Raw genomic sequence first — 25999 nt, forward strand, 5'->3', positions numbered from 1 at the left:
TCAGGTCAGATTTGCTCTGAATGCAATTGTTTCAGTGATACATGTATTTATATAAGCCAACCAGATGCTCCGCAGGGTAAGCTTTATACAACCGCAGAGGTTGAACCCTGAATGGCTAGGGCAAGTATGGACACACCATTCAAGCTGGATTCAGCTCTAAATTTGGATTGTAACTAAATAGTTGACGACACAGCATACAATGTAGGTTTCTGAAACAGAATGAATGTGGTCTAATGAACTTAATAAAAAATTTGCCTTTGAGCAATTCACTTTGCTGTTGAATATTATAATCCTCTTAAAAAAATGTTTGAAGGAATTATCTTTTTATTTATGAAATCTGAAATGAGAAAAATTGACCCGCCCCCAATTAAAGGATGTGGGTTTGACACCACAAACTACTAGTCTAGCCCCACCACAACCTTTTGAATGGGTCTGTCCCATGGTCAGAAGCCTTTTAGTGTAATTCAGTGGTTCCATTTGTCTTTCGTTGCTGTTTATCATATTTTGTTTTTTTTGTTCTGCATTTTTTATATTTTGCATTGTATAAATCATGATCAGTCTTTTAGTTTGTATCAATTGTTTGAATTGATTAACAAATTTGTGATTCTCAAATAGGGTCTTTAAAACCTGAATATGCAGTATTGGTTCATTGTTGCAGGATGTAAAGTGACCCATTGTTGTTAACAGTTAACTTTAATGTCAACTGATATCTGGTGGAGAGTTTTCTTTTCTCGTTAAACAATATTTTATTTTGAAAATAGTTACTTAATTAAAATATTATTATCATTACAATATGACAGATTTATTAGGAGTGGAACAAGAGGCTCTCAAGAGCCTGAATCGCTCACCTTAATTTTTTTGGTTAAATCTCTCATTAATGATTATTTTGGCTTTTCAATTTATTTAAATATGTTCTTTGAATCATCATATTTTCTTCAAAAGTAAAAAAAAATCATTTCTCCTATGTTCTATTTTAGCCAAAGGAGCTATGTTTCTTGACATACAAGGAAATGAAATATAAAATTTATACTAGATGCTCTAAAACTTTTAGCAATGGCGACCATGTTTGTTGAACATTCAGTTAAAGTTTTGAAGTATTTGGCCTAGTAGTTTTAGAGGAGAAGATTCTTGAAATAGTTTACAACGACGATAGACGACGACGGATGCCAAGTGATGGCATAAGCTCACTTAAGGGCCAGGTGAGCTAAAAAAGTGAATTTACACTTTTAAAAATTCTTCTATTTTCTCATTCACTATCACCACATTTTTGTATTTTTATATAAACATTACGTACATGTAAAGCAGACCTTTCACCTTCTCAAGGAGTCCACTTCCTATGTACATTGTACAAGAGGGGGTCCAAACAGCATGATTTCGAGTCAGCTAAAAAAAAGTCCAAATAGATTACATTGGATTATGATACAGTAAATAAATACATAAATTACATAATAATTTAATAATAAATATGAATCTTCAATCATGGTTTAAGAAATAACACATTATTTTAAATCAATAGATATCATTCATGGATATATATTAAATTTGTATTTTTATTTTTGTATCAGTGTTTTCTAATTTCTGGGTAGTACATGTATATAGGTGTCCAAATAAGTGTGACGTCTTGAAAGACTATTATTTTTTTCTTTTGACGCTTTTAATAGATTAAGAATATTGAAGAACCCCAATTTTTGTTGAAATCAAACAAAGTTTAATTTTTTACACTTTGGACCTTAATGTAGACCAATTTGAAAACATGACAATACTGTGCAATTGAATATTTCTTGCTATTGCGCAATACTGTGCAATTGAAAATTTCTTGCTATTTTTCAATTTAGTGTACATAGATATTTCTTATTGCGCAATACTGTGCAATTGGAGATTTCTTGATATTGCGCACTACTGTGCAATTGAAAATTTCTTGCCATTGCACAATACTGTGCAATTAAAGATTTCTTGCTATTGCACAATACTGAATATAATAATTTTGGACCCTGATTTGAACCAATTTTTGCTAAAGTTTAATTTTGGACCCTTTCAATACATTTTGCAATAGGACCAAAAATTAAGAATCTGTATACACGGTTAGATTTGGTATATCAAAGAACCCTAATAATTCATTTTTTAATGAAATCAAACAAAGTTTAATTTTGGACCCTTTTGGCCCCTAATTAATTGGGAACAAAACTCTCAAAATCAATCCAAATCTTCCTTTTGTGGTCATAAACCTTTTTTTTAAATTTCATAGATTTCTATTAACTTATACTAAAGTTTATATTGTGCAAACACCAAGGAAATGCTTATTTGGGACCTGGTTTTTTTACCCCTAGTTCCTAAACTGTTGGGACTAAAGCTCCCAAAATCCATCCCAACCTTCTTTTGTGGTCATAGACCGTATGTTAAAATTTCATAGATATCTGTTTACTTGTACTTTAGTTACTGTGCGAAAACATAAGAAAATGCTTATTTGGGCCTTTTTGGCCCCTAATTCCTAAACTGTTGAGACCAAAACACCCAAAAACAATCCCAACCTTCCTTTTATGGTCATGAACCTTGTGTTTATATTTCAAAGATTTCTATTTAATTTTAATTAAGTTAGAGTGTGAAAACCAAATGTCTTTGGACAACAACGACCATGCCAACGTAAAACCAATTTTCCGATAAATAAATTTGAAGTATTCACTGTCTTCTGATTGGTTAAAAGTATAAGTTTTATTTTCAATGTTGTCAATTTTTATGGCGACACGCCCACTCCTACATTGTGTATTCATACACCAACATGTGTGTGTGTGTGTTGCTCTTGTAAATATAAATAATATAAAAAGTTCAATGAGCCAATATCTGAAGGTGTTTATAACTTGCATGATAGCTTAACCAACAAGTGTGGGAACATATATAGAATTAGAAAGGGTTGCTAAAAAAAGGAGCCCTTTTGGCAGTGGGTCAGGTTAGACGAAATCACCAATTGTTTTTCCATGGCCTATTAAAGAAGAAGAGCTACGTTTCCGCAGCTATGTCAGCTGACTTTGACTGATTTTCGGGTTTGCATGCGATGAAATTTATAAAGTAAAATGTTTTTTTTTCGTGAATAGTACACCACTAGCATCTTCTTAAATATGTGCATGATAATATTTACCTTTCGTTGTGCTTTCCAAGTACAAAATAGTGGGTATGTATTACATCAAAAAGAAACACAACTTTCTTGTTTGTGTGCGTTTCGTTTACCGCTTTCTTCCAGTTAATCGACAAGCAATCCATTTCAATATATCTGTTTACAATAACTTTTTGACCCAACAGTTTTGAAAAACAAGAGGTCCTCATATTATCTATCGGACTACTATATTTCTTTCCATTCTTTTCAACTGTAAAACATGAATTCAGCAGCAGACGAGCGTCCAATATGCCTGATGGATGAGTTGCGTCATAGTGTAAAAAACGGCAACGGTGATATTTCCGGGTTTTCGTATTCCACTTGCCAAGCGTTCATACATATATTTATGATCATTTACGATCAATATTTTTTACACATGGAAATAAGTATTTCACACACTTCAGGAGACAACATGTCAAGAAGAACTTGCAACAGTCAAATCGAAATATATTTTTAGCACATGCTATTCATATTACAGTAATGATTTAAGTAAGACATGACAATAATTTGGTGATGTAGGGGCTTCATAATCCAAATATTTCAGTCATTATACATGACAAACATGTATTTCACTCACTTTGATCACTAAATTAACAAGTTTTTGTTTTAATCAGCTTAGTAGTTTGAGAGAAATTAAGTATATATTAAAGCGAAATCTATAGAGCGATTTTGTCAAAAATAAAACCAAAGCATGCCGTATCATGAAAGAATATAGTGTAGAGTACTGATAAATTCTCCAATAAATTATTATTATATTCATCTTAGAATCTGCATACAAACAGTTGAATATTGAATACAAATGATTTTTATATGATGAACACCACTAAAGTAACTTTTTGTTTTCATTACAAGATCTCTTTGGGCCACGGTCCTTTATACCTCTAACTCCTGCATTTTTTTTTACTTTTAGGCTAATAAATCAAACTTTTGAGGCTACATGTTCACTTATCATTCATTTAAGTGCAATTTAAAGTTTACCAATCGGACAGACCTTCTTTTGTAATCATGATTTTTAGGAAACATCGAAGTTTTTTTTTTCTTCTGTCTCCTTGATTTACTCTATATACAATTAAGGTTTTACAACAAATATTTGAATAGCCAGTGCTACATTATCACCCTAATAGATCCTTGAAATTGCTAAATTTTGAACTTGATCATCAATTGTTCAAAAGTTAAACAATATATTTTGTTTTATAATTCTCCTCCTATATTCAACGGAAAGCTCACCAGATCTTATGGACGACATCAAAAGTTCAATGTTGAATAAACAAAACTTAATTGAGTTTACCTAGTTTTTTCACTGCCTCTCTCCCTTCTTCGCTTAATTTTGGAAAAAAATATTGAATATACATGTAAATTTGATGTGGGATAATCAAAACTTGCAGCAATGTTTACCCATCCACCACCCTCCCAAACTATTTGATTTTTTTTTTTATCCTACATCAAACTTTTGATGTCGTCAGTGTGTCCCTTGTGTTATCATGTTTGTCAATATGTCGAATCAAATCAAAATTGTACTTACTAAATTTTCAATTGAGACGTAGGTTGCCAAATTTTGAGCAACCCCGGGAAGTTCCGAACTGTTCACTATTTACTATCAGTACTTGAGTTACTCTTTTATTTTGTATGTTCATGTTGCACACATTCAGAGGCTAATTAAGGGCACCCTCAGGCCTGCCCCTCCCCATTTTGTTGGAAATATTTGATTGATAGTGCATGTATATGGACTATCACTTATAAGTTAAGCATGCAGAGGTGAATTTTTAGGGGCCAGGACATTAAGTTGATTACATAGGAAATCAGATTCACTGAAGCATGACCGGAACAGACCCCTCAGTTAGGCAGTCAGTGCAGGGCCCCACTTATGAAAATTTCAGGATTCGCCGCTGGCAATGCATGACTAGTGAGGCCTGGCCTTGCTGTCAGAAAACTTTCGAGCACGATTTGTGTACTCAGACTCAAGAATCAACCAATCTAAATACTGGATTTTGTGTTTCGAGCACTTATTTTGTACTCGGAGTACTGAGTAAAGTTTTATGACCGAGAGCCCAGTTGTTTTAACAGTCAGTGCCCCCAATCCCCTTTATAAAAATTTCTTGAACAGTCAGTTTATGTTTAATGGTAAGTTTAAATATTGCTGTTTTTATCTTTTATTCTCCGTCTTTAATATCTCGTTTGATTGGATTTTTGGTTATAAATCAATTTAATTGGTACCCCCTTTCCAATCTCATCGTTAACAATAGACCTACATCAAAAGGCCCTTTACTGTAATTTTCTATCTTGCCCAAAAATACTTTAAATAGTAACCCCTTTCTTCCCATAGTACTGGTTTCAAAAATGCTTGCTTGAATCACAAATAAAATAGAAGCAGGTAATTTGTTTTTATTCCACACCAAAGGAGGATAAATGTATGATAAAGGTTAATTTCAGCGGTATTATTCTACATACATTAATTCTGAGACTACTTTAACATATTCTAAGGGCGGATTTAGGGACGAAGTAACACCATGTGACTATTGCAATTGGTTGTTGTGATTAAAACACGATAAGAGTGTTTCCTTCCCCCTGCATCTTATGATCCTCATGGAACAGTAGAACTACTTCAGACATTAAACAATCTGAAACTTTTCAGGTACTTTCTATATGCTCATGTGCAATTTCTTGTTAGCATAGTTTTGTACTTGGACAGATAATCAGAATCATCAACAATCATATATATTACTATATTAGACAAGTTCAACAGTCAGATCCATTGCCATTGGTCTCATGTGAAGAAACCTGGTTTGAGGTAATTTTAATATTCAGCCTTGTACAATATATATCATATATATATATACATACAGTCATTTTTGCTTAAGCATTACAAATAAGGTTATATGCTAGATGTTTTATATTCTTTAACTGCATCCATGGCAATTATTTAACCATGCATCCATTATTAGTTGGTTGTTGGAAAGACACCAAGCACTCTTTGTATTTATAATTCAACTCAGGAGCCTGTAATTCAGTGTTTGTGGTTCGTTTTTGTGTTACATATTTGTTTTTCGTTAATTTGTTTATTTAAAATGAGGCCACTTGTTTTCTCGTTTGAATTGTTTTACATTGTTTTATCTGGGATTTTTAAAGCTGACTTGGCGTATTGGCTGTGCACATTGTTGAAGGCCGTATGGTGACTTATAGTTGTTGATGTCTGTGTCATTTTGGTCTCTTGTGGACAGTTGTCTCATTGGCAATCATACCACATCTTCTTTTTTTATATCAATTGTAATATTAAAACAACCTTTAAAAAAATTTAAGATGGACAGATTTTTTTAGATTTGTTTTTTTTTCAATTAAATCAAATAAAATAATATATGTGTTTCCTATTACCTCTTTGAAAAAATAGGATAGGTATGGATTTTTTTTTTATTTTACATTAATTCTTATCATTGACCCTTCATGCTCTTTGGGCTGATGGGAGAGAAATTCAGTGCTTATTTATAATAAAAAAAAAATTTCAGTACACTATTTCTAGGCTTAAAATATAGGGTAGTTGCCAATGGATGTTCTTAAGGAACAAAAGTTAATTATTTTAATAATAAAAAATCACTTCATACATGTATGTACTCATATTATGCTAATATTTATTTAAAGTTATAGCCTTGAAGCAGAGATTTACTATACATATGTATGTCTGGCATGCAGAATGTTGAAAGCAAGTTAAGAACTTTACTTTATACGTGTATTAGCAGTCGTGCATATATCATGCATGGTACTTTTACATCTTTGAATATGAAACGGCCGTAATACGGATATTGCAGAAACGTCCGTAATACGTTTGTTTAAGATACGTCCGTGAAACGGACAATCTGTTTTACGTCAGTTTTTACACGTACGTTTTACGGATGTATATTTACAGACGTTCTACGGACGTAACCGTTTCATCCGTAATACATCCGTTTTACGGATGTTTTACGGACGTTTTCTACCACGTCCGTGAAACGTCCGTAGCTATTTTACCTGTGTAACTCAGAATTTAACAGTACTTTATAGCTATAATTTTTGACAAACACTTTGACAGAATTATTGAATATATACTGCATGTTAAACATGTATTCAATGATGAGAGCGTTAAGCCTGAAAAGAATTTTTTTATATTGCCTCAACTGAACATAGTGGCATTTTCTTTACAAAGAGGTAGAGCCAATTTGTCGGGATTTTGTTTCATTCGATAAGATAGGTAAATCATGTTTTAAATAGTCCGACAGTTGCTAATTATAATAAATGAAAACACGTCACATCATCTATTTTCATTCCTTGAACAGGTATTCCTATAAAAACAAGGCCAGGACGATTGTTTTTTTTTAATATTGATTTTATTTTATTATTAACATCCTTTATGCCAGGTACCATACCACGTACATTGTAACTTGTCAAGGAGCCAAATAATATCGAATAAATTCAAATCGTGTTTCTCTCATTTTGAATATATATAAACCTGTATTTGTCCTCGTCTTTTAAGGTTTTATCGTCTATAAGATAAGATAAGATAATACATGTATATATTTTAACCGGAGAACATCTTACATCAGTTGGTCATAGATCACCCTGTGTTACTAACACATGTTATATTGCCTTTTCTGGCATTTTAACAAATCTTCCCTTCGTTGTGATACAGATACAACAGCTTCTTGATGTTTTACCTACAATCGCGATTTTTAGTGTAATCGATTTGTTCTCTGTTTTTCATTTTTGAGGGAAAAAGTAGTATGGATTACAACAGTCATGAAAAACTTTTTTTTGGTTTGAAATATCCTTCTGGGGGATTCCCTGTTTTTCCCACCTAAAAACACCCGAAATACCGCATATTGGACTTTCATCCTATTTGAGGGTTAAATTAACTATTGATCACACATATCCTAATATATGTAAATCCCTAATATATGTAAATCGATATATTGATCAAAAAGCATTTTTATTTTTTGTTTTAATAGTAAATTTTATTCTGTCGGCAATTTTTGAAATTGGCCCTTCTCTGAAAAAAAATTCCCGACAAATTGGCCCTACCTCTTTGGTTAGGAAAATTAATCATGTTTTAATACTTAATTTATAGTTATCATGCCTGTATGCTCATTTACTAGCACATGGGATATCCCCATGCATACCTTGCACACAAACAGTTACAAGTGAGATGCCAAGTCTCACATCATCATGGAGAACCATCGCTCCACTTTTCTTAACTTGCAGATTGTTATACAGGCAGTTTCTACCTCGCACTCAATTACCATACTGAATGCATTTCTTATGATGTTCAAATCCATTATTAACCATCTGGTGCAGCTTCACATTTCAGAAATTGATACTGAATATTCTTTTTATAGCATTCTCATCATTGAATAATCTGAATATCATTTTTATAGTCATGATAGTATTCTCATGTTTGATTATTAAACATGTAAAAAATTAACATTATCATTTATGTGCATAGATTTTTCCATTGTTATCTTTTGTTTTTAATTATTTTCTTTTCTAATAACTTTATTGAAGGGGGAAAAAATTGTCAAATTTATTCCAGCGCCAGTTTGATAGTTCTACTAGCACATGGGCTATCCCCATGCCGACCTTGCATACCCCGGCTGCAGATGAATCGCCTAGTCTCATCACCTAAGTGGAGAACCCTCGCTTCACATTCCCCGGCTAGCGTATTGTCGGGCAGACAGTTTCTTCCTCACACTGGAGGTTGCAAGCTGACTTGCTCAGGCAGGAACTCAAAAGTGGATTGTATGCTGAGTGTTTCCCTAAGACCAAAACCAGATTGATTCATTGTTTTCTATAATGGAATTATTATTAATTCTTGTATCTCTTTCTGCTTTAAGACTGTATGATTTTTCTAAGACTATGTTTTTGGTTTACACACAGATATCCCTTATGTTACATTTGGTTTTGTTTATTCGGATCTGGTATTTACTCAATTACGGGATGAGATCTGGACTTAAATTGAGATTTACTCTCTTATGAGAGTTTTACTTTAAATAATTACATAAGCTTTATGTTTCATTATAATACTTTATTCTGATTGGCTATCTGCACATCGCATGTTATTCCTTAAGCAATTGCATTACTCAATAAAACTTTTCATTTATGATAACACGTGGTCCCACAATAAAGTGCACAGGTGAATTAAATAAAACAATTATAAAATTCGTGTTTTCATGATCATAGCTTTAAAATGTAATTATCAGTATTGAATGCTTCTTTTCGTAACTTCATAGGGTTGTAAAAGCATTGACCGTGCGCACATTTTTAGAATGAAGCGCTTCCGCGCTTCAAACAAAATGTACTTCGGTCAACGCCTTTTACACCCCAATAAAGTTACAAAAAGAAGCATTCAATTCTTAAGTAAGTGTGGGTTGTCAGAACTTGCTCATTATTACAAACAGAAAAATTTGCAAACCACTCTAACAACTAAACAAAATAATACAACATCATACTAAAAGTACAAAAACTATATTTCACTTTACGAGACTCAATTAATATACAATTTTACACTGCAAAAAATAATAATTAGACCATAGAAAAGAATTACAACATGACACAACAGAATAAGGACTCGGTTTGTTTGTATAAACAAGTCCTTATGTCAATCTGGCATTTCCTTCTCTCAATATCGATCCCATCTGTACTATGGACATCCTCTATTTGTTTTTTCATTATTCGTCTGAATAAACATGTCTTTTCAGCTGAATTTTTACCTACTATTATAACTCTAATGTTATGCCGTATGGTTTTACCAGACTTTGCTGCCTTAAGAAACTGTTCTCTATCATGGGCATATATCTGTTTTATTGCGTCTGGCATTTCTGTCAATAAAATTATTGATATTGAAAATGTAAATAGCAACGTTCTATTTTATCAAGTTAATATATATCAGGTAAATATAAATTCAGTTAGAAATGTCCGAGTAAAAACCAAAGAATATAATCAATCAAAATACTCAAAATTACAAAATAATGCCAAAAAAATACAGATGCGGTGCAGCCTCAATAAAAAGTAAAATCACAAAAATACTGAACTTAGATGGAAAATCAATTCGGAAAGTCCATAATTAAACCACAGTAAAGGAAAATTCCGAGCGAAGCGTGATTATTTACCCTAGCTTGTATATATAATATGGTTTGAAATTAAACTCATCAAAGATACCAGGATTTTTCTATTTGCCCGAACGCGTATTTCGTCTTTAATAGACTCATCAGTGACGCTTGTATAAAAAAAAAATGAAAAAGCCAAATAAAGTACGAAGTTGAAGAGCAGTGAGGACCAAAACTTCAAGAAACGTTTGCAAAATACAGCTAAGGTAATCTATTCCTAAGACAGAAGAGCCTTAGTATTTAAAAAATTAAAAGTTTGTTAACATATAATTCATAATTATGACCATTAGTGATAATTCATGTCACCACAGAAGTGTTCAGCGTTCCTGACGAGATGAGGGTATATCAAGAAGGACGCTTCTGGTGCACCAACCAAGAAGATATTTTTAATTTTGTTTTACTTGTTCGATACCTCTAACGATAAGCTGATAGAATCATCTGCTTAGATACAGTGCTTCACTACTGATTTGAGTTGATTAATTCCTTTTAAATTCCCAGTTTCTGTGGAAATCGTTTGAGAAAAGAAGGTAAAAAATCTTTCAGTCAAAGATATCCCTAGGTGAAAACGGCTTTTCTGTTCATTAATGGCGTGCACCTCCTAAATTTTCAAGCATTTACACATAATTGGCTTTGAAGTTAAAATTGAAAAATATATATCCAGAAAAGTACACGCGCGTAAACTGTATAAACTTTTACTTAAAATTAATTATCATTTTATTGGTTAAGAATCCTTTTATATCTTACAGTAATTGACATGAAATATATACTTGCATTGCCAAAGGCCGTATGGTTACATGTAGATGTATATATCGTTGAACATTCTCAAAATTTATAGCTTTTTTAGTCGAGTAATGCCGTTCCTAGTCGGCTTTGTGTAAGATTGAAACACCGTACATGATTTATTGAGGCTGGTAGGATGGTAAAACCTTTCGATCTGCTAAATTCGTGTGTCGTAAAGGGTGACAAAGTTACTTGCCATTCCACCACATCATAACTTTAATTTTATTTCATGGTATCTGCCTAAATATGTGACAACTTTACGACATACTTTTCCATCGGCTTATATTTGGTTATACAATGCTTACATTATTATATATAGATATATACATACTTTGTCTCAAATTTAGTCGAAAAATGTTTAACCTACCACTTTCTGTTATAAAATATATATACATTCTGTTAATTTACAACGTTACAAAACATATATGTGTTTTGTTTTGATTATGTTACCTTTTCGTTGCCTTATACCTGCCATCCCCGGTATTTCATACAAATGAAAATAGATTTAAGAATTAGCAAATTGTGACTTGTATGGAGAGATGTGTCATTGGCACTCATACCACATCTTCTTATATATCTTTTTATATTGCATTTATAATATTCGTTAATTGAGGAAGTTTATTACCTTTTACGTCTAACGCAACAATACTGTCATGGCCTTTAACTCGTATGCTATATTTTCCAATGTCGTTAAGATCCGTCTGCCGAATGGTTAATGTATGAATACGCGTTTGCGATTGGTGTACTTCTATTCTCTCAGTTGAGTGAATTATCTCTTTGTCGTTAATAAACCACTGAACATCACAGTTTTCTTCCTCTGTTTCACAATTAAATAATGTATCTAAACCTTCCATAACTGTTAAGTCTTTCAAAGGTCGTCTGAAAAGATCTTTTAAAAGAAAGAGAAAAAAATGGCAGTAAGACTTCGATTCAAGCTATATGAAAATATTTGCAATAACTGACGTGATATAAGCACGATATATATAGTACACAGCCAAAAGTAATTTTCTAAGTGGAATGATAATTCCTAAGAAGAATACTCAAGCAGCGACTCTTTAACAAAGACATACTATTTCCAGATTTGAGAATTTCTGTTAGAAGGCGGGGTCCAATGCAAGTGAACATTACTGTGCCAATCGGTAACAGGTGTTGCTAAAAAAAACATTTAAACATACCGTAAATTTCTCTCTGGGATTGCAAAAAATAATTTGGAAAATTGAAATATGCAAAATTAAGGTCAGTTGTAGCAAAAGAAAAACGTAGTTCTCGAAACTCAAAATACTGGTTTTCTTTATAGTAATTTAAAAAAAATACCTTTCACTGTTAGTTTAATTTCCAATTGCACGTTTCCAGCTTTAACAATATATGTTCCAGAGTCCATCATGGTTGTTTTTTCAATTATTAACGTACGCTGATTTTTTCTGCTGGTTATCAAAAAACGATTGCTGTTACGTATTTCTAGTTTCTCTTTGTACCATTTGACTTCAACGTTATCTGCGTACACTGAGCATGTCAATTGAAGTTTGGTACCTTCGATACAAATCTGTGGATTGATCTTTGATAAAAACATAGCTGTTGAAATACAGATAGTCGTTTACAATATTTAAATATACCATTATATATTATAATAAATGTAAATGTCTCCGGAACCGAGGAAGAAATCATTTATAAATGATAACGTCGAGTAATATCTTGATTTGAGTATCTAGTTTCCATACTTCGCTTATATATATTTATGTATCAAATATTCGGATTTGTTGTTGTTGCATATCACATCTTGGAACAGCAGGAATAATGATTATGTACATTAGTTTATATTGTAAGAAAAAAATAGTTCAGTGGCCTTTTACAATTTAGAGTGGTTTCTGGAAGAATAATCAACTGTCGGTATATATTAGGTATCTTCAGTCATTTTCTTACTTATTGATCTGCGTAATTTATCTGTCCTTTTTTTTAAAAATTATTTGGAATAAATGTAAAGCAAATAAGTAATGAAATCAGTACCAACCAATGCGATAAAGGTACAAAAGTGTATAATATATGTATACAAATGAAGTAAGTAGTGTATTCAGTAAGTCATCGGTTTTGATTTGATGTCTCTTCCGGACCGTGGTGGTAATGCCAACAGAGTGTTGAGAAATGCTTTAGTAAGTACGAACAAAGGGGCTTATATATCTTTTATATGGAACGCCAAAACTGTCTTGTTATGACCATGTTCATTATATGACGTGCATTTAACTTTATATTATGTGCAATAGTCATTATATGATATGCAAACACTTTTATAAGATGCGCAAATAAGGATATTTAGATTTCATATTTTTGTGTTTGTATGTGTGTGTGGATTTGTTTTTTTACATCACATTTATTGAAAAACCCAACCTGATATGTTCGGCATACGTGAAGGATTTTGTAATTTGCTGTGACAATAATTTTATCGTGTATATAATAATTTATAATAACATTTTAACATTAAATTTAAGTATCTAAAGTGTTAGTTGCGTGATTTTGTATTGAAAATGAATTATTGACTGATGTACGTCATTATTTGACCTCTGTGAGCCTCTGACATTCCTTACTGTTCTGTATAACTTTTGACTACGTCACATATTAACCAAAAGAGGTGGATTTAAGCAGTTATATGCAACCGTATCGAAAGCTTGTTATAAGCTCAGAAATCAAATATTTAATGAGAATCGAGATATATATTTGGAATCCTATTATTACGTTATTTCAACATAAAGTTATTTTTAAAACATATATATTACATACGGTGAACAATCAATTCTGTCAGGTTACTTTTCATGTCTACCACCTTTAAATAGTAGGTTCCTGCATCACTTGGAGCAACATTGGTGAACTCTAATGATTTAAAGCGACCAACTATGCTTTTTTTAATACTATCTGTCTCTACTATATATTTATTGTCCTTCCAAAATGAAACTGCAAAACTGCTGTCTGACAATCCGTATTTCAGAATAATAGTTTGTCCCTCAATTAGCTCTAACTTACTTGGTGGCTTATATATGAAGTAAACTGAAATTTGGGAGAAACAAATATTTGTCAATACGTTATCAAACATTTATCTCCAACGATTTTGGACCGAAAATAAAGATTAGGCTTTAAATGCTTGCAATTTTGAATGATAGCCTACATAATATTGTATACTTCTGCATGTTTTCGTTTTACATATATTTAATAATTGCATGCAAATTGCCAACTCTGCAGGAAAACGCTTGGCACAGACTTGAAAAGTTTATATTGTATATGATGTTTCGCATGAGTACATGAATTAACTTCTGAACGGTTTATTTGCAAATGCAGTTTGTATTCACTTTAGGTTTCGGAGGCCAAATTCACACCACCTTATAATATAATCGAATCTTTAAACTTGAAAAGTATTCATGTTTAGAACGAATAGACAAAGACTAACTAAAGAAAGATAGTCACATTGCGTACAATGTATAATGAATTTCGCACAACAGTTAGAAGACATTTTCAGCTGAAATAAATTATTACTCAAGAGTAACCCCTGGTCATATTTCCATTAAATTAAAGAACTGACCGGTCAGTGTATAAGTTAAACAATTGAAATACATTTCTATACTGTAAATTCAGAAATTATTGCGATGTTTTGATTATTGCGAAAATTGCGTCAGGGTTAAAATCGCAATAATTTAAACTCGCATTTTGACAATTTCATTTTTCTGAAAAACTAAAATAGTTCCATTAAATGGAAAAAAAAGCACAGCATATTCAAATAATTCCTTTTTATTCTGTATCAAATATAACTTTCAAATATCATATTTTCATTTTATTTAATTTCATATAAATTTGAACAATTCAGAATTATATGAAATATGCTAGGCAATCTGAAATGATAGAGTGAGAGATTTAATTGTAATTAGATTGGGATTCTAGACAAAATTAATTTTAATAAAAACGAACATTTCTTCAAAGCAAAACAAAATCACTATTCTATGTCATAAACCTTTATATATATTTGCTTTCAAAATTGTTCCTTTTAATGTGTAAGATATATAATAACTAAGGAATTCATTGAAATAATGTTGTGAAAACGCATTACTAAAATTGAATGTCCTAATGATTATTCGTTACTGGCAAATTACGAGAAAAAAAAAGTATTAACAATGTCAATACTCTGGTAAATAAAGGAAACAGAAGTATACCGCTGTTCAAATTTCGTAAATCGATTGAGAAAAAAACCAAACAAATCCGGGTTTCAAACTAAAACTGGGGGAAACGCATTTGAGAACTACGGCAAAACAAAAATACAACTTTAAAATGTATCATACACAGAAACGAACTATAATATAACAATGGCCATTTTCCTGACTTGGTACAGGACATTTTAAGAAAATAATGGTAGACCTGGTTTTGTGGCTTGCCAAATCTCCTGCTTTAATGGCAATGTTAAATATAACATTAAAAAGACAACATTACATGACAGGACTACAATACAAATAAATGGTAGAAAATATAGAACAGAGAAACACACGAATAATAGCTAACAAAAGGTACCAGGTTTAAAATTTGATACACCAGATGTGCGTTTCGTCCACAAAAGACTAACTAGTGACGCTCAGATAAAAAAAAAGTTTGAAAGCCAAAACAAGTACAAAGAAATAACAAATAAGTGGTCCAACTTTTTTCTTTTAAGATCTAGGAAAAAAAGATTTGAATTGGCTATAGAAATTAATTTCAAAATTATTACAAAATTTGGAGCGTAGTCAACAGTTACTGTTCTCGTCCTCGCCACGCCACGGAATCATGCGAGAAGAAAAAAGACAAAGAACCGTTACATTCCAAAATGCTTCAAATGGGTATTTGGTTGTCATTTGAAATTAAACAACTGCCTGCAGATGATTCTGAAGAAGAATAACATTGATCGACAATACACGCCCGGTGAAAATAATTAGATTTTCGTAATCAAGAAATTTCACAAACAATGTGTGTTGAAGGGAAAATTCAATCCTTTTTTTTTTACATTTCAGTTATTACACATGGCAATTTTAGTTGAAACTTTATATATATATAATTCGTCTTAACATCAGCTCAATAATGTTACTTCTGCGGAAGCAAATATTTGTTCTTCCCTGGCCGATTCATTGAACTCATCTCCTGAGATATCGTGGCACCAAATCGCCTTGCACTATTGGCCGACGCGCTAGACCATTCGATCATAAAGGCTCGACAAAAAAACAAGCTTTTGGTGGCCGGTTGTTACTTTTCCTGCTCAGTTTTATCTAACGCCATAACCTTCATATTTCATCCAAATATAAAGCGTTCTCTGTGAAGTAAAAAAAGTTTTACCTTTCCAAAAGTTCCTGTCCAACCATCCATCAAGGTTAACTAATATTAGAAAGATTAAAAGCAAACCTGAAAAAGAATCCATTTATATTGTACAATAAATACCAGGAATGTGGTCGATTGCGCTAACAATTTTATATTTCCTTTCTTATGTCATGTAGTCAATTATGATACACTTATATACCATCATTTATATTTAGCCGATTACATGAGATTATCTTCTGAAATACTTAAGATTTCTACTTCAGGTAGAGATTAACTTTGCTGTGTTTGTCAAAACATTTAAGAATTTTTGGTCCTCAATGCTCTTCAAATTCATACTTTATTTGGCCTTTTAAACTTTTTTTAATTCGAGCGTCACTAATGAGTCTTTAGGAGACGTCTGGTGCAAATACAAAATTTACATCCTGGTATATATATATTGAGTTTATTATATAATGATTACATTGTATGATGTTGTGTCAAAGATTTTGTTTTTGTTTTTCATCATCAAATTAAAAAGTTAATTTGAAAAAAGATTGTGTTTCTTATACTTTAATGTCGACTTGTTGTTGAAAACTTATACAAGGAGTCCTGTAACATTTGTATTATTAAAGAAAAACAAGTGAATGTTCTAAAACAAAATCATGGCCATGTGTTAATCACCCATACATTATTTGTCATTCAGATGGGTAAACCCTTAAAAATAAGACCCGAAAAGACCTCTTTTTTCTAGCTTTGATTTTCGAAATTGTCAGACAAATTTCACACTGGATCATTACTGATACAATGACTAGATAGCAAATGTAACTTTTTGTTGAATAATTACGTATTTGCGTTCTATTTATGAACTCATAGTGTTCCCTTGAAATTCAATAAAAGAAAGTAAATTTCTATTGATTTTTTGAAAAGGGAACTACAGAATGCATGTGTTGACAAAAAAAACCTTTTCACGTAATGCTTGTAACTTTTAAAATATCTGTCACGAATACTTAGTTCGTCGACGTCTGTGCTCTATGTTTCCTAGGTGTGAATTGTGTTAAAAAAATTCACAATTCTGTCAGATATCACAATCTTCTGTATTGTTTGACTATTTTGAATATAAAAATCAAGGCTTTAGCATGAAACTTTTGACTAAAATAGTTATTTTTCACATGTCTTGTCATTAACTTAAAAAGTTTTTATCTTGCTATCTTGCAACGTTGAACTTAATAATCGGGACAAAACATGGTCTTTACTGAACTATCTTCTCTGGTTTATGTCAAATCAAAATAGTTATTTCTGATGTAAAAGATACCACTACACATACTCACCAATCTGGGAGAAAAAGAACCATCTTAAAATAATTTGAATGCAGTTTCGGGTGATGGTGATATTTTAAGAATACAATTGTTTGTATTGCAATTGAATCATCCACTTTCTAATCAAGAAGTTTTACATAAGTTACAATAGTGTGTCAGAGCACATTAACGATTGATTTTTAACCTCTAGAAAAAATGTGTTTAATCCTTTTAATTATAAGCCAAATAATAGCGATTTTTAAGAACATTTGTTTTGTAAATGCTACTATAATAACCATCAAATGCACAATTGACATGTCATAACTAACGAGTTGGTTGTCATATTGACTTTCTAAAAATCCATAAATGTTCGAAAAATGCAACAATTTAAATAAAATAGCAGCTACCTCCGAAACTTCAAATTAATGAGATATAATATTCGAATTTGAAGCGTACAAGTAACGAAATAATCTTTCCAATGAAAGTTTCTTTTCGTATGACGTCGTATTATGCCATGACGTAATTCTCCAAATCATTCATGCAAGTTCGCGGAATTTTATTTGAATTTTAGATTTATACATTTCGTATCTTTAGTGTATTTAATTTATTTCTTTTTTGTCATATATGAACTAAAATAGACACAACTGTTATGCATTTGTTTTTTAATCTCTATTTGTCGAAAATCCCGTGATCCTTGCGAGCTGGTGTATCGCGCATGAATAGATTACGAAAGTAGTTTCGGAAACATGGGTTACCGACGTGTAGACTTAGAGAAAAATTCTTATTGACCAATCTAATTCAAGTATTTATCGATATGCAAATCATATAAGAATTATCAAAATTCAAAACAGTGTATATGACGTGATTATATACAATTATGTAGTTAAAATAGTCATTGCTATTGAAGGCAGAGACCTAACAAAATTGGCGTATCCTATAGGTCACATGTTTTAAACACCAACAATATAAAACACCAATAGTTGATATCAATGGTACATTATTTATGTGCAGGTAATAACAAATTGTCACAACTCAGCAAAATAAAACCATTCAGCAAACACGACCTCTAAATCGAGTACAAAAGCTTTCTTTTCAAATGTTTTCCATAGTTCTTACCGGTTATAAGACATGATAATATAATCTTTTTTTGCACTGAAAGAAAAGTAAACATATATTTATTCCTTGTAACATGTATGTTCTAATAATTTCAATTTTATAATTAATCACATGAAACTTCTCCAGCATCGATATTATCTTTTTAATGATCTTTAATGATTCCGATTTTCGTATTATGAACTTTCATTCCTCTGCGCAAAAAAGTCACCCCTTCCCTCATTGTAGTTTGCAGGTTAAAAAGACGCTATGATTTTTTTTTATTGAAGGTTCATTATACTTATACAAGCTAAGCGATGATATAGAAAAGTCAATAAATTAGTATACTGACAGTTGTTAACCATATTCATATTATATGATAAAACATATAATGTGCAATCCATAACATCTTTTAATTTGGTTGTATTACTCAATTTATTTCACTTGACTGGGCGGAGTTTCACCAGTTCGCTCATAACAAACCAGTCCATCTATGAATAGGTGTTTTAGGATAAACTCATTAATGAAATGTCCAGTTATTCATTTGTAAATTACTTTGATAACACTGATAGGTGATTAGAAATCACTAATGATTATAACGGTAATCATCCTTGTCACACACATCTTCAAATAGACTGTCCTTATGCAAATTAAAACGTGAGCTCCGCCCGATCAGTTTAAATAACATTGGTAATACACATCTGCCGTCTGGAATTATCTTTTGGTCACTGTTAGTTAATAGCTCGATCTTACTTAAAAATGAAACACATATTTATTCTATCAACACAGTATGTCTTTTACCTAAATACCAAAAGAGTCATGTTCATTTGCCGAGGTTATATCAAGCATTTGTTACTTATAGGGCTTGTGTGCCATCCTCTAAAATAAAACATGTTTCATGTGTATGATATAAGGAATATATTCTTCAATTTCAAACCAATAGTTTGTGATATGATTGCAATCACAAAGTTTGATTAAAATAGATTAATCAGGATAATTCGTAATGTGGATTGAAATTGATACTCTTTTAACTTTGGTTTGATTACGAACGTCAACTGCTTTAATTTGTGCGTTACTGATGTAACAAAAAAAGCCTTCAACCCTGATTTATTAAAAAAAATTGTTGAAAAAAACATATTTTTTTAAGGCTTTCATACATACGTAGTAGAAAGCTTAGATGAGAAAATAAAAGGCAATAAAGTTAAATGTTTGTTGTTTCAGTCAACTAATATATAATGATTTCAAAATTCTAGACGCGTCTCTATATTTCTTCACGGAAACTATACAGTTTTATCTTCATATTATACAATATAGGCATACCTCCACTTAAGTTGTATTCATTTCTTAAAATATACTCCTTGGTATTTTTGTTCCTAGTTATTTTCACCCTGAAATATATCAATTCCTTCTATTACTTTCGTAACCTCTGAAAAAGCCATTTCCGTTTCTCGTGACTGAACATCGTTAATACCAAAACAAATTTGATTTGAAAAATCTAAAAATTGAGGATGAGCAATAATTATAAATATTCCATATATCTTTTCGTCCCCATACATATCGTTTATGTTATTATCAAGTTATGTAACGAAATTATTTTATGGACTTTCTGAGCATGGTACATTTCAACTGGTGACTTATCAAAGTGATGCAATCTTAAATATATCGTGTATTTTTTTAGAGAAACTTTACACAACTTATTAGCGTGTATTTCAATAAACAACGCATACCTACCCCATACAAATAAATACTGTCTCCATGAAGTCGCTTACAACCAATGATATTTATAGAAATATACAGGAGGAAGTATTATTTTATATATCGGTCAATAGTAGCTTATTATTTTGCTGTACTGGACTCGAAATATTCTACTATTGTTTATACAATCGAAGGTCATGCGTGATATGAACTACGCTTGACGGCCGTCAGACACAAACATTTCTACAGATCTAGAGACAGGAGCCGAATCATTCTCCGGAACTGTCAAACGCAGACATTTCAAAGGTTCTATTCTCACGTAGATGTCTCATAAGAAGTAGTTAACTGAAGATTTGTCTAAAGGTCTAGATCTGGTCTGAATCATACATGTAATAAGCACTAGTCTGGGACAGTCAAACAAAGGCAGACTTTGTGGCCTTTTATAGCTGACACTGCGGTATGGGCTTTGCTCATTGTTGAAGGCCGTACGGTGACCTATAGTTGTTAATCTCTGTGTCTTTTTGCTCTCTTTTGATCAGTTGTCTCATTGGCAATCATACCACATCTTCATACTGTTATATTTGGTCCTATCTCCTGCCGATAACGTTGACTTGCATGTCTGCTGATATATTCAAATGATTGCCCAAAGTTAACTTTTATACAAGTTAGAATCGCAACTATCTGCATATAACTGGAATCATAAAAGATTAATGCTACTTTAAAAAATATCATATAATAAATTTGAGAATGAAAATGGGGAATGTGTCAAAGACACAACAACACAACATAGAAAAGACAACAGAAAAAGGTCTCCAACAGGTCCTCGATATCGAATGCATTTTAGCGATTATCCGATATATCTTTAGATTTAAATTGTCATTTGATAATAAAAAAAAATCATATTTACCTTTCATATTTAATTGCTTTACATTTAGAAACGGTTTCTTTCTTCTGTTTTGGAAGGCACTTGTAATCTGTTTAGGAATTAAAATATCATAGTGAACGAACAAAAACGACATTGAAAAGAGCAAGTCCAAGGAAAAAGGAAAATGACGTGAAAGGTTGTTTATTGTATATAACATGGCATTATGTAACTATTCTAATTAATATATGAATTTCGTAAATTGTGTGTATTGCATGATTAAGCTGATCATTAACTCATTCATGTAATTGATATTAACTTGAAATTAAACAAAAATGTCGTTTTAGTACCTGGGATTCCACAGTGAAATGTATCATAAATTATATTAGGGAAAGTTGGTTCAACAAAACAAAAAAACACACATTCAAAGTTAATAATATATAATTGTTGACACCCCTCCAAATCCATTGTTCCGAATTTCGTGGCACATTTGTTTTAGTTGTAAAATAGAGGCGAAAGATACAAAAGGGATCCATTCAAACTCATAGTCGTAAATAAATGACAACACATTAGCTATAATGTAGATTAGAAAAATACAAACACACAAACAACAATATACAAACACAACATAGACTGAGCAACATGATCCAAATCCAAAACTGGGGATGTTCGTAGGTGCTCCTGTTGGACTGTCATGTTCCTCATGTGAGTATATAACCTTCAATTAGTCTAATTCGGTAGGTCGCATTCGGCGGTTGTGTCAAACTGAATTTATCACAACTTTAACGCTGCTATGTCAAGGTTTGACACTCTTATTCGAAATATCGTCATCGAACGTCTCCTGGAAGGAATGTTCTACATTGAGTTTGTAATAACTGAATATATAAACCAGAGCACAATTTCACAACTTTGGAACGGATACCAACAAACTGGCCTAAAAAGCTACTGCAGTTGTGCCAGGATTGAGAAGAACATGATCACACGTAGTCCGAAATCGACTGCGACAATATGTCATTATCCTTAAGAGTAAGTATTTTCGACCCGTTATAAGACCGTTTCAAATACGCCATAGAGTCCGATGGTGTAGTAGTTTGAGCGACTAGACATTTCGCAACTGGGACATAATTCTATTAAGTGATGAGTCCTGTTTATTTTTAGACATTTAATGGAAGTAGTTTGAATGAACGATTTGTATCTTGTGTGTCAAAGGAGTGGACAGCTTCGATTGAAGAATTGCCATGATGTGGGCGGCGTTCTCGCATGAGCGTAAAACGGAATTCCTACATGTATAAATACGGATCCCAGGTACAAAATTTTTTCAGCATCATCTTATGCATGTAATTGACTGACAGCGAATGGCACTGAAATCGAACTTACTCTTAGTGTGATATATTTACTTTTATTCAAAGATCTTGAAGGAATGAGCTGTCTTTTTAAATCTGTTTGAATGAATACATATATGGAGCGCATTAGTCCTCAAATTGTTTTGCAAACTAATAGACAATAACATGTTGGCTCAAAGTGGTCTTATTTCACATCATGTTTTATGTCAGCAAGTTTGTTGATTAGCTTAAGAATCAATGACATCAAATGCAACTATTTCGCGTCAGAGACGGGCTAATTTTACATTCTTTCGAAATATGAGGGAATAAATTGGTGGTCTGTTAGATCCTTTTCAAACCTAAAATGCATTCTTATAAGGGACAATATCAAACTCCAATTTGCATACTATCTTCAGGGTAGAGCACCGTTCAGATTGATTTGATCTGGACGACGAAGAAACAGATCTTCTTATTAAGTATAATATGTATTTACTTGTGTTACTACCAAATAGTACTTAGACTAACCTGGAGATAGCCTGTCAGTTGACCTTGGACATGTCGTTAGATAGCATGAACAATCTTCTTTTGATGGTTCGCAAAAACATTGATTTCGAGGTTGAAACAAGAAATTATAATTTCTTGTGTAGTCACATCTACAGGTTGCATCAATGATACGGTTTCCTTTATTAAAGATCACTTGTCCCTCCTCATTACACGAAGACTTTAAAAAGATACAGTTGGTACTAGCATTTGTATAAAACTTTATTGGCTGGTAGCGCTCAAACGCACAAATGTCTGCATCTAATCCTCCACGAAGAACATTTTTTCGACCTTGAAGGGAAATATGTTATAATTTTTATGTGTCCTTAGTAAGTGGTTAATAAAATGAATTCATCGTATTCATTCTATATAAAAACACACAGGAGTTAGAACATCATTCTATTGTATAAATTTGCATCAAAATATAAACAAATCAATTTTATATAAAAATTTACATGTGATTTTTAAAAAGATAAGGAAAACAATTACACTTTATGAATTCCCTGTTTTCGGAGCAGGTTAAAAAAATGTATATCACTTCATCAATGACATTCAAGCCCAAAAGACGTATAAATACTTAACATATAAAGAGCTAAATGACCAAATGCAAAAGGGACCTTTTAAAAAAAGTGTCAATATTAATGTACATGTAGATCAACATTTTGCTCCTAAAAATTGAAGTCAAATAAATTCTTAATAAGGCATTTAACAAAAGTAAGTTGTACTGACTTCTTAGTTCATGATACCTTTATAATCATTCTAAGTGAATATTGTAATTCAGTGATAGTTGTTTGTTTCTGTGTGGGTTTCTCGTTTGCTTTTGATAAACATTGTATTTGGGTTTTTTATTTTTATATATTGTGTTGCAAATAAATCCGGTCGTTATTTTACTTGTTTGAAATTTGTAACATTTTTCATTTTTGAGCTTTAGCTTGCTACACTGTATGGGTTTCCTCTACGTTCTTTTGCTTCTAATGGAGAGCAATCTCGTTGGCAAAAATACCAGATCTTTTAATTTTTGAATTTCGCTGTCATGTTACATACTTTATCAGATTTACAAAAAATGTATTCACCTGGATTTAGAAAATCAAAAACTGTGCAGTTTTCAGAATATCCGTTAAAAAGATCATTCTTCAGACAGAAATACTTAGATGGATCAGGACACAAACTTCTTGCGCGGATTGACCATTGAGCTGGTTCAGGGCATTTCAATTGGAAAGACGCACAAACATGAACCTGAAATATATAGAGTTATGTTATTAGTTAATCAATATTGCTTGAGTTATAGATAATGCATATTTTGAGGTTTTTCTTGTCGTAGAACACACCGAGGGGTGTCAGGATTGATCAAATGAAAAACCTTAAAATATGCATTATCTGACTCATATACCGTCAAAAATATATTAATTTTATAAAGATTTGTAAAATTTAGTATCCTTTTTTACCGACAACACTTAAGTGGGATATTTCTTTCTAATCCGTTCAGGTTTTATTAGAGATGACCAGGATAATGACGAACGAACGTACGAAAGCGTAACTTGACGAGTGGTTTTTTTTTTGGGGGGGGTGTAAAATGGTGAAAGCATAGATATCAAATTTTACTATATTGATATATTTATTTTAATTTTAAATCTTGTTTTCTTTTCCGAAATTTATCTATCTTCGTTGGATTATGTCACCCCCCCCCCCCCCCCACCCCCCAAATACAAGCCAGATCAGGGTGATTAATTAAATTAATTAAAAAGACAGATTAAAAAACGATCCCACAACATCACATTTATATATTGTTTGAGAGAATCTAAATTATGCATTCATATCGTAACTTACATAACACTTTTATGCGTCTTTTATCGATAAATCATGAAATTATTTAAAATTGGTATATATAATGCCTTTCTCTCTATTATCTTGATTGCATCCGAATATACAATTCAAACACATAAATCTTTACATAACAACACCTTTTGGTTTAGGTACGTTTGTTAACATACAATTACCGCTCCTTATACGTTCGTTCGTCGAGATAGATTCGTTAGTCAATATCCTGGTCATCTCTACTACGCCCTGTGGCTCATTTAGAATGTGAAATAAAACTCACTAAATAATTTAGATATAAACCTTGTAAAAATTATTACTCATACACAATAAAAAATATTACTGTAACTGCATGAAGTAAGACACAAATGTATTGTTACCATCCGATAACGGTGTATGACAAATACAAGACACATTGTAAGTAATTTATTGTACCACTTAGCTTATTGAAAAGGAGGAGGGGGGTATGTTTGTTTTCTATTTGTTATGTTATTTCTATTGCGGAAAAGTTGTTATTTTTTAACAATTTTACTCGAATCGAATGAAAAATTCAGAAAGAATTGTCTTTTGAATAATAATACATTTTATTAAAAGATAATCAGGATATAATTATATACTCTCCGCACCGGACTCTTTCGTGAGTTACATTGATGTTATTCAATAGAATATAAAATTATCTTATTAGTTGATCCTTTGATAGAGTAAAAGGTGTACATAATTTTTTTAAAGTTTAGAACTGACACGAAGACGAATATTAATACATGTAGGCCACAGTATGATTTCCTATTCAGCGTTCTGAACATGCATGAAATATTTGCTACTGGAAGTTAAGCAAGCAACCAAAAATCAATCAACCTATTCAGTTTGACTCAATAAGATTTTTAAAATCTTACACACAAATATGTTAAATCTGGATTTATTTTATGAAAGTCTTTATTGTAGCGATAAATTAACAAAATGTCACGTTATTTATTTCTAAAATTAAAATGCGGGACTGCAATGACGATTTCTATTACACCTATCATCGA

General features: G+C 31.8%; 1 protein-coding gene across 1 annotated transcript in view; it reads right to left on the reverse strand.

The window, feature by feature from the left end:
* LOC134719009 (coronin-6-like) overlaps nucleotides 1–25999 on the reverse strand; it is a 241453-nt gene that overhangs the window by 139320 nt on the left and 76134 nt on the right. The gene's annotated exons all lie outside the window — the stretch shown is intronic.

Source organism: Mytilus trossulus, chromosome 5 (assembly GCF_036588685.1).
Source record: "Mytilus trossulus isolate FHL-02 chromosome 5, PNRI_Mtr1.1.1.hap1, whole genome shotgun sequence".
NCBI classification, from domain to species: Eukaryota; Metazoa; Mollusca; class Bivalvia; order Mytilida; family Mytilidae; genus Mytilus; species Mytilus trossulus.